The 10,992-nt window shown below is 35.0% G+C and overlaps 1 long non-coding RNA gene across 1 annotated transcript; it reads left to right on the top strand.

Annotated features, from left to right (window-relative positions):
• Positions 1-3,846: 3,846 nt before the first annotated feature.
• LOC127838490 (uncharacterized) lies at positions 3,847-10,756 on the top strand. Its single transcript, XR_008029829.1, has 5 exons — positions 3,847-3,931; positions 5,234-5,329; positions 5,581-7,473; positions 7,811-7,906; positions 8,186-10,756. It is a non-coding gene; the product is annotated as an uncharacterized LOC127838490 (long non-coding RNA).
• Positions 10,757-10,992: the final 236 nt, after the last annotated feature.

The raw sequence follows: 10,992 nt of genomic DNA, 5'->3' as shown, positions 1-10,992 counted from the left end.
TTACAATCTACTTGTCTTATTTATTAAATGAAAACAAAGTTTTTAATATTGTTGTTTTCTTTTTCTCACTTTAAAGTCGCATGAAATGTTTGACATGAAGTGCTCGTATATAAAACCAAAAACTAATGTTCGCAGATATAAAGTGTACAAAATGTATGTGTGTTCATATGACTTATAATTAATTTATTTCTTTGTTATCGAAACCTATGGTATCTTTATATTTGATTAAGACGCAGTTTTCTATCCAACCATTAAAATAACACTGCTACATGCGCGTCATGCGAAAATTGATCATATGACATATGCGGCAAGCGTAGCTCAAGCCATGTTTGCTTACTTGCGCAGTCTGTTCAGGGGCTACGATTTCGCAATGTTTCGTGGTTATATCCCGAGTGTCCTTCTCAGATACACATCCTGACAAGACTGCGCGTATGCGCTGGTAGCATATTGCATAAGACCTATTTTCGCATGAAGCGGTTATTTTAAAATCTAAATTGCGTCGTGTTGTAACATTAAACCAACGTACTTTCTGATTTCAAATTGAAGTCTCGCTGTGTTTTTATAGCTTACTGGCAAATGTCGGTAGCGTAATATGGCTTACAGGAAAGAGTTCATACGGACGTTTGTTCATTTATTAAGTTAACTTAAGAGTGCCCGGGTTACATTTAAGTAGTACCCGAGCCGACAATGACCAATCGAGCTCTAGTAACTATCCTTTTGGGAACTGTAAGACCCACTTTTACAGTACGTTTCACTTTGGCTGGTATTTTGACGTTTTAGCTCTGTACACGAAATACGAAGTTACACCTTCAAGATCCCAGTGCATTTTCCCGTTTTTGTGATGCTGCCTTGGCCACCCCGTTTTGTGAAAAAACGAGTCGCGAACTTTGTAAAATTGTGAAAATTTACTCCCGAACTTCTTGATATGGTGAAAAATTTTGCGTCGCAGATTTCCCAAAAACTGTGAAAAACGGTCATTCTCACAGAAGGACAAGAAATATCTTTAAAAAAGATATACGGCGTTGATTGTGGTTGGAGTTTGTGAAAGGTAAAGAGCTCAATAAATGAGATCAAGGATAGCGTATGTCTTTTACTGTGCAATGCTTAGCTGCATCACACGCAGTAGGGGATATTACGCGGAGTTTTCGCGCCTTATTTTACATTATTACATATATATTGCTGGTCATAAACCTATTGATACAAACAGAAAACAAAAAGAAGAATGGAAGTGAAATTAAAACATATGAGTCAACCGGCCACACGCGAAGTATCCGTACATATTTTAAATATTTATACGCGCGTTTTTCGAACAAACCTTTTTTAGTGGTTTGTCGGGCATTGCTACTTGATTCGATTATAAACAGTATCGAGAATCATCGCGCTCATGCTTAATACATTAGTAAATATGGTGGAATAATTCTTGTTAAATTAATTAAAAATAATATTTATCATGCTATTGTTGAAAACACATTAAGAATCTATAATTGACATACCATACTTATATCGTTAAATATCTTTCTGGTCTAAAAAGAAAATCCCAGTTCACCTAGTTCAGTAGTTCACGGATAGCGTCTATATCATATAACGTTACTGGCCGCGAACTCAGGTCAGCACATAAGCGTCTTCGGAGACGCAGCGATGACCTGTAAATAAACTCTGATACCTCGCGGGTTGAAATGCAATGCATAAAGTGAGGCCACGCTTCCACTGCTCTGTATACTTTTACATGTTAACATGTTGACAGGAATTTGGAAGTAAGTGCTAAATATGAGAACATAGCCGTTAAGTACAAACGCCGTTGCCTCTGAAAATAAAAGGTGCACCGCACAAACTACTAGTATATTGATGCCGAGATTGAGTGTTAAACTGTTCTATCTATAAAGCTTTTTTATTAGAGATAAAATTGTTTCACGCTGAGCACGCAGTAAAACAGTGTTACAAAGACGCGGACATGTTTCCAATGTTCTGGTGGTATGCTCAAATCAGCCTATGGGATAAGTGAAGTGTATTCATTCTGAACTAGCCGCGGGAAATTTTATTTGAATTTTATTGGACTGTTACAAAGGTCAGGTAAGGTAAAAAGCTGGCGTATACAGCTACGCCGAATAAAAAGCGCTTTAAACGTGTGTGTGTGTGTGTGTGTGTGTGTGTGTGTGTGTGTGTGTGTGTGTGTGTGTGTGTGTGTGTGTGTGTGTGTGTGTGTGTGTGTGTGTGTGTGTGTGTGTGTGTGTGTGTGTGTGTGTGTGTGTGTGTGTGTGTGTGTGTGTGTGTGTGTGTGTGTGTGTGTGTGTGTGTGTGTGTGTGTGTGTGTGTGTGTGTGTGTGTGTGTGTGTGTGTGTGTGTGTGTGTGTGTGTGTGTGTGTGTGTGTGTGTGTGTGTGTGTGTGTGTGTGTGTGTGTGTGTGTGTGTGTGTGTGTGTGTGTGTGTGTGTGTGTGTGTGTGTGTGTGTGTGTGTGTGTGTGTGTGTGTGTGTGTGTGTGTGTGTGTGTGTGTGTGTGTGTGTGTGTGTGTGTGTGTGTTGTAAACCTACCAACCGGGGAAAATCGTATGAATACACACCAACAAACCGGGGAACACCTACCAACCGGGGAATTCCCCGGTTGGTTTTAGGCGAAAATCTCTAATCTACGTGAATGAAATACCAAACTGTCAATTTAAATTAGAAATCCAACGCCTTCCCCGATTAGCGGGTTTGTGGCATGCACAAAATATACACAAATCTTCACCATATTACAATCGAGCGTGTATCCAGGCTTATAACAGTTCCCCGGTTGCGCTGTTTAAAAATCATACACTCGGTATTTATATCATTTAGTGAAAGTCAGTTGGAAAAATGGAGTTTCGAGCGAGCAAACGCATTAAACTAAGGTAAGTTTTTTAATTATGTTTATAATTTTTAATTACTATTAAAAAGCGCTTTTATGTAAACGTTAAAGTAATACTGGAAGACGAATTCTAAAGATCGATTTATATAAATATCATTTGATTACAAAGCTTGTTTTACGGTACATATTTCAAGAATATATTTTATAAATATACGTTAAACAAAGTAGAGCTCGAGGCAGTTTTTAGCTCGACTATATATATACAGTGGAGCTATCCTACTCACCCCGGCGTCGGCGTTAGCATGAGCGTTAGCGTGAGCGTTGGAATGTTAAAGTTTGCGTACCACCTCAAATATTGTCTATGTCCCTTGACATATTGCTTTTATATTTTGCATACTTCTTTACCAACATGACCCCAATCTATAAACAAGAGCAGACAACTGTAACAAGCATCTTGTAAGAATTATGGTCACTTTTTTCCACTTAAAATATGCATATTATTGATAAATCTATGTTAAAGTTTACGTACCACCTCAAATATTTTCTATGTCCCTTGACATATTGCTTTTATATTTTGCATACTTCTTTACCAACATGACCCCAATCTATAAACAAGAGCAGTCAACTGTAACAAGCATTTTGTAAGAATTATGGCCCCGTTTTTCAACTTAAAATATGCATATTATTGATAAATCTTTGTTACAGTTTACGTACCACCTCAAATATTTTCTATGTCCCTTGACATATTGCTTTTATATTTTGCGTACTTCTTTACCAACATGACCCCAATCTATAAACAAGAGCAGACTACTGTAAACAGCATTTTGTAAGAATTATGGCTCCTTAGTGATTTTGTTATTACTACACATGCCTAAATACATATTATGTATATCATGAAATTAATGTTATTTGTGTACAAGGAATTAATGTCAATGTGTTGTACTAAATGGTTTTATGAATAACGAACTTTTTAACTCTGACTAGATTATGTGTTATACCATTTTTTATTGTTGTTGTGAATAGGAAACACAATGACTACAAGATCTACGGACAGCCAGGAACCAGGACAAACAACATCCGTACACACGGAAGAAGTCGATGAGACGGTTTGTAATATTTCACTATGTCGAAGCTACTAAGGCGTATTTTCTGGTTTGGTTTAGTCTTCAGTGAAATAGGCGTAATTTTGCCTTAAATTATATTGTGCCAATATTTATTCCGGGTGATGCTAATTGGTATTTGGGCTTAACATAACACGTACGTCGATGATCATTATATTAACATGTTATGCGAATTTTAAAAGAATAAAATATTGTTTACCAGTTGTAGTGACTTTGAACTACTTGTCTTTCAAAATCTTCATATACACAAAGAATTTAGAATTTACACCTGTCAATGAAACTGGTGCGCATGTGTATTAACCACTGTAGTTTATAAACATCGACTTCATCATAATCACAAAAACGTTAATTATCGCTTATCCAAGAAGTGTAATATCATTAATTTTAATTTTCAGTGTAAGACTTATACGCTGCCAATTACTGTGTATGAAACTCTGAGACATTAAGAAATTTAACTTGCGTGTTACATATGGTCATTGGTTGATATTTCATCTTAACGACAAAAAAACAATAGCGTCTACTCGATATTTTGCTATACGATACATTCTGACATGGGTAAGAAAAGATAGTTCATTTTACACCAACCACCGCACAATACATACATGATTCACCGTGAACCACAGTCCGTTCACCAGTTCTTTTTTCTTCCAACACATTTGTCCAGAGAAGTACAATACCTTTCATTTAACCGTGCATACATTTCGTCTTATTAGTATCTGTAAAAAAATATTCCTTGTATACTTTTTCGAACTTTGATAACATGTTTGGAACAACCTGGTATATGTTAAGACTTGCTACGTCGGTGTATTTAGCCAATCTTTAAACAAGCTTGATACGTTCAAGATAAATAATCAAAGATATGTTAAATTTGAAACCGTTTTGTTGAAAAAAAACACCGTTTTGTTGAAATTGATCATTTAAATGCAACCTTTAAAAATGTTTTATGGGTGTTTTTCAGTTTGTTATTATGTCGACAAAACAAGCTATCAATCTGTTTCAAATCTTCCCCAATGACAGTGAACGGCAAAAAATAAAACATGTGATGTAAGATAAGCAAAAGTAAACTATTTTGGACGAAGGTGAATTAAACTTGTATTATACCATCGGTTGCAAACATTTACACAAAATTCTCATGTCACTTAGATTTTCTACATCTTAATAAAAAGCCACATGAGTGATGATATCAATTGAAAATGCTGCTACTAAAGAATTGCAATTTCAACTGATACTAAGTAACGTGGATGTATGAATCTTACTCTATTATTGTCTCATTGAATTGTGTTGCAGAGTACCGAAACTAAAAAACATAGCGACACTGCACACGAGTACAATTCACAAGATGCAGCAGAAAATATGTTGAACAGTGAATCATCGGATATCGATGTACGTAAACTTATAACGATTTTGTGATTGCAATACAGTACACACATTTAAACATTTTATCTAAGATTATATATAGTTCCGATTTTTTTCAAGCTCTAGTATCGAACTGTAATTAAGACATGCATTCTGGTAAGTGTTATGTTACACTTACACATTTTTATGGATGTAGTTCACCAACAACAAATTATGATGTTGTGATATTTTCATATTTTTATATGATCTCACACACAGGAAACAACTTTATTTTACAGGATAGTGACAATGACAAAGACTATATTCCGGAAGAAGGCGATGCATCGTCAGATGAGTCGATAGTTGTCGAACTCATACCAAACATTCAAAGATTTCAAAAGAAGACAGCGTCAACACTACCTCCTGTTGAATCCTTGCAATCTCGTGCACGTGACGAATCATCCGCAGAGGCACACAAAACCAACATCACCATCGCTCAAACAAATAACAGTGAATACAGACATTACGATAAGAGATTTTATTGCATGTTTTGCGAAAAGGCTCAAATAAAACTAAAAAAAAACATTTGCTTTTGCAGCATAAAGATGGGCAAGATGTGAAAGATCTATTAAATACGGAAAATTCAGCAGAAAATAAAAAAATGTATGAAAAAATAAGGAACGTAGGGAACCATCTCCATAATGTTAAAGTATTGCGAGATGGCCAAGGACAGCTGTTTGTGTCATACAGACAAAGTCACAATCAACGCGTAGCTGCAGACGAGTATGGACCTTGTCCTTACTGTTACGGGTATTACCCGAAGAAAATCCTGTGGAGGCACACTCAAAAATGTAAGTTTACAATTCGGCGTGATCAAGAAAACGACTCGCTTTAGAGAGCAGCCTGCTATTACCAAAATCAAAAGAAGGAAGCACTATTTTAAGACGAGTAATCGAGTCCATGAGAAACGACGAAATAAGTCGCAAAGTCAAAAGTGATAATACAATCCTTGCATTCGGTGAAAAACTATGTACAAAAAGGGGCCATGATGAAGAGCAACACAATTATATTAGACAGAAGTTAAGAGAAGTTGGTAGATTGCTGAAAGACATGCGATCTTGTCCAGGCAATGTTGAAAAGTCTTTGGAGAATTTCATGTATTCAGATGCTTTCAAATTTATTACACAATCTTGCAAAAACGTTGCAGGCTTCGACGGAAACACCAATACTTATGCTACACCATCATTAGCCTTAAAGATTGGCACAACGCTTCAGAAATGTCTAAAAATTCTAATTTCGAAAGGAATCGAAACAAACAACCAGGATCTGCAAACAAGGGCTGAGGAGCTTTCCAAACTATTTGAAATTAATTGGACGGATGACGTGTCTTCCAATGCCCTAAGAACACTTCATGAGGCTAAGCAGAACAGTCAGAAAGAACTGTTGCCATTGGCAAATGATGTCAAAATAATGTCTGAATACTTACGACATGAAGCAGAAACACATGCAAATACCTTACAAGAATCAGCAAGTGATTGCGAGAAAAGGCAAGCATGGCATAAGTTGTCTGAAATCTGCTTGTGTTTAATCGAAACGATCAGACGATGTGTCAAAAATGACAGTCGAAGAATATTAAAAAAACAAATTGACAAATGACGATGGAGAATTAGATTGATGTTTAACAAAACTGGAAAAAAACCTGTGCCGTTATTTTTACCGTGCAGAGATTATTGCAAAACGAGGTCGAATAGCTGCAGTACTGTTTCCAAGACAGGTGAAAGAAATTATCGACCTGCTCATACGCAGCAGAAATTCTCTAACAAACTGTTTAAATTGTAAATATCTTTTCCCAACAAAATCTGCATCATCGCATATTCGTGGGACAGATGTATTACGTTCAATTGCAATTGACTGTGGAGCTGAACATCCGAAAAGGCTTCGTTCTACAAAGTTAAGGAAACATATTGCCACAATGACTAGGCTTTTTAACTTGTCTGAAAATGAAATAGACATTCTAGCTAAATTTCTTGGTCACGACATTCGGGTACATAGATAATTCTACAGATAACCAGATGGAACCATGCAGGTTGCCAAAGTCAGCAAGCTGCTCATGATGATGGAAAGTGGACAAATTACCAGAAATTCTGTCAATTCGCTAGACGATATTGATGTGGACGACGAATGTATTGTAGGTATGTCGCATTTTTAGTGTTAAATTCATACAGTAAACTTAATGTTAATAATGGGCTCATTACCGAACTTGATTACCTAAAGTGATAAAAAGAATTACAAACATTTTCTGAAATATACTTGTGTTATGCAAGGCAATTCTTTTTTATTGGAGACGACCAGGTAAGGCGGAATTTAAAGTCTACACTCATTTTGTGCTCAGTAAGGTTTACATTGGCTACTTCTAAATTTTCAATTTCAATTCACTAACTGCATATTTATTTGGTGTGCTTCGGTTGTTTCCATCATTGTTATATTATAAACTATATATATTTTTTGATCTTGTGATTTACACGACAGATGAACAATATTCTTCTGAATTATCAGAAAATGAAAATACTGAAGACCTTGAAACTCTGCTTCCCAGCACCAGTCAACCAAAAATAACAGACAAAGGTATGCATACACATGTGAATGCATTTAAGTTATGTATCTCCAAGTTTCTTATGTTTCTTAGAACATGATTTGCTTTCATGTAATTGTTTGATTCATTAGGCAAAATAATGTTTCCAAATTTGTCGTGTGACATTGATGTCATTATCAGGTGCCGTAAGTACCTGGACGCTTTTGTCGTAATTTTGCTATGAAAAATTGTACTGAAGTATATATATTTAATATGGATATCTTACACGTGCAGTTAGCGACGTCATATGGTGTTTTATTATCCATGTACAGAAAAGGGTACTTCAAATACCAGGAGAACAAAACAAGCAGCCAAAAAGCAACGGAGTGAAGACGAAAACAGGAGCTGTTCACAGACACTTAGATCGTTTTTTGATAATTGGTAAATTACCAGGGAAAAAATCATTACTTGCATGTATTGAAAGTGAGAATGACCTTCACAACAGAAGTTGGAAAAATGTCAAAGACTTTTGCATAAATTTAATTGAAACAAAAAAGAGACGGGGACTTTTAACTTAAAAAAATATAACACATATAATGCACGTTTAGGAAAATACGTTAAAGGATGAAGTTGCCACATGTGTTTTGTGTGTTTTCTTGTTCTATATACTCTTTTCGAAAACGATATATGTGTGCTTATTGTATTTGAATGTTTTATTAATACGGTTCAGTCAAAAACGATATTTGTTCATAATCATATCGCCGAACAAATTAGGATTGGTATATAGTTCGGCCAAAGAGTGTTTCTTTGTACTTTCTATTACGAGTTTCTACGAGTTACTCACTATACGAGTTATTTTTTACCCCAAACTTGGTGAATATGAATGAATATAGCAAACATGATAACAAATCAATCTAGAAGGCTAAACGTTCAGAGAAGGCACAAAAAAATTCAGTCGGATAAATGGAAACAAACATTTTGTTCAAGCATAACAAACAAACACTTTTAGATATAATAAGATAAATGTAAATAACATAAAAAAAACTACTGCTAAACTACTGCTACAATGTGAAGAATACAAATGAATATTTTGTCAATTTTACCAAATTTGTTTTGAATGACAGGTGTCTGACTTGCAGTTGAGTACTAAATAGTTATTTTAAAGTAAAAATTTACCAATATGTAAATTATTGCGTAAATATCGCACTAGAATTGATTAAATAGTTGTTAAATATTACAATAATTTCCTACACAGACTTTTGTGCATTTGTTTTGCGTGTAGATATTCACATTAACTATCAATTCACATATTTGCTTTGTGTATATAATTGGTATGTTTATTTTCAGAATTGAGTCACACTGTTATAATTTCCCTGTTGGTACATATTATTTTTAAGTTGGCACCAACAAGGGTCTAACAATTGATTCACATGTGCACTCCCCAGTAAGTATATATACTATAATGTAAGTGATGCAAAATGATATTAAACTACGTGTTTGATAAGTGTTTGCTTTGGTACATATTTAATTATTAGTGTTTTTATAAAATGATAATGCTGTCAAAGTCAGCGATGATTATACGTGTATAACAACATTAATTATAACTTTTATATTGTTTTCAACAAATAATATATGGTTGACACATCGGCATAATTTTTCAGTGCTTAAAATACACTCTTTCTATTATATTTTATGCAAAAATTAGGTACATAAGTTGGTTTACATAAAGGTAGTTTGAACAAAATACGTGAATTCAAATCTTGAAAAAAGGTGTTTGGTTTGCAAGGGAAAACTAAGCGATTGCCAGTGACTATTTTCCTTAAAATATAATCTGTTATTTCGACAGGTAGAATTTAATGTAAGTTCATTATTAACGTTAACCCGTTTTTGGCATTCTCTACTCAAACAAGTGCATACATACTGTATTTTTTTAATACAGCACATGTGTAATGGTATCACAGTTGTAGAGTTGGAATTCATATATTATATCAATAAATACTGATCATTATTCAGATTGACCTACCGCCGTAGACTAAGTCACTGGCGCATCAAAATGCATTGTTATCAAGTCGTTTTGCTAGTTTACTAAACTATTTTGTTTCTCAGGCCTCGCCACATTCGTTGTGAAACGTTCATGATTGTTTAAAGTTACAGATTTTATTATTTTTGAAAATGCAATAAATGTATTTAAGACAATTTAAGTGAAGTGGAAGTTGCCCTGCGTGTGAATGAATTTTCTGATGTTTACCTGTTTCAGGGGATTAAATGCATGAGTTATTTTATAATGTCAGAATAAGGACAAAGTAAATTTACACTACTCAATCTACATGCTTATGGGCAGTTCTACTTTTAGGATAAAAAACTTCATAGTACGTGAACATCGTGAATATTTTTTTCTGATGGAAAAAAAGGAATTAAACAAATAAGCCGCCTCCCCCTCTCCTTCATTCGGTTTGACAAATAGCGTGGCCTAAAACAAAAACATTATTTTTTAGTTTTAAGAACGAATTGTATTCATTTGTTGATTAATTCACCATGATTGATATGGTATAATGCAGCACTTGCATGTTTGTAGTCGGCTTATAGCTAATAAAGTCATAAATGTATTGTTTGATTTGCGTTATGTCTCGTATGCTTATTTTGATGTGAATAATATTTGAGTCAATCAAATGAGGCATTTTTGCAGAACTTATATAAGGTCATATAATAAACATATTTAATTTAAATATTGTTTCATACATATTCTTTTCAATTTTTGTACTAACTTAAATATTATCCATGAACGTGCACGCCATTGTCCTATCAACAACGGTACCATGATTACACACAATTACCCCTGTTGGTAAACGCAAGTTCCCCGTTGGACATTATTGAAGTTCCACAGGGATAGCGCGCTTAAGTTCCTCTCTTGGTTAACACAATTCCCCTGTTGGCACACATTAAAGTTCCACGGTTAGTACGCACATAGTACCCCTGTTGGTATACACCGTTCCCCAGTTGGAACACATTGAAGTGCCACAGTTGGAACGCACTAAATTCCCCTGTTGGTATACACCATTCCCCTGTTGGTACACATTGAAGTTCCACAGTTGGTACGCACTTAGTACCCCTGTTGGTATACACCGTTCCCCAGTTGGCA

The sequence above is a fragment of the Dreissena polymorpha genome, chromosome 7 (assembly GCF_020536995.1).
Source record: "Dreissena polymorpha isolate Duluth1 chromosome 7, UMN_Dpol_1.0, whole genome shotgun sequence".
NCBI lineage: Eukaryota > Metazoa > Mollusca > Bivalvia > Myida > Dreissenidae > Dreissena > Dreissena polymorpha.
This window is presented reverse-complemented; position numbering and strand designations above follow the sequence as displayed.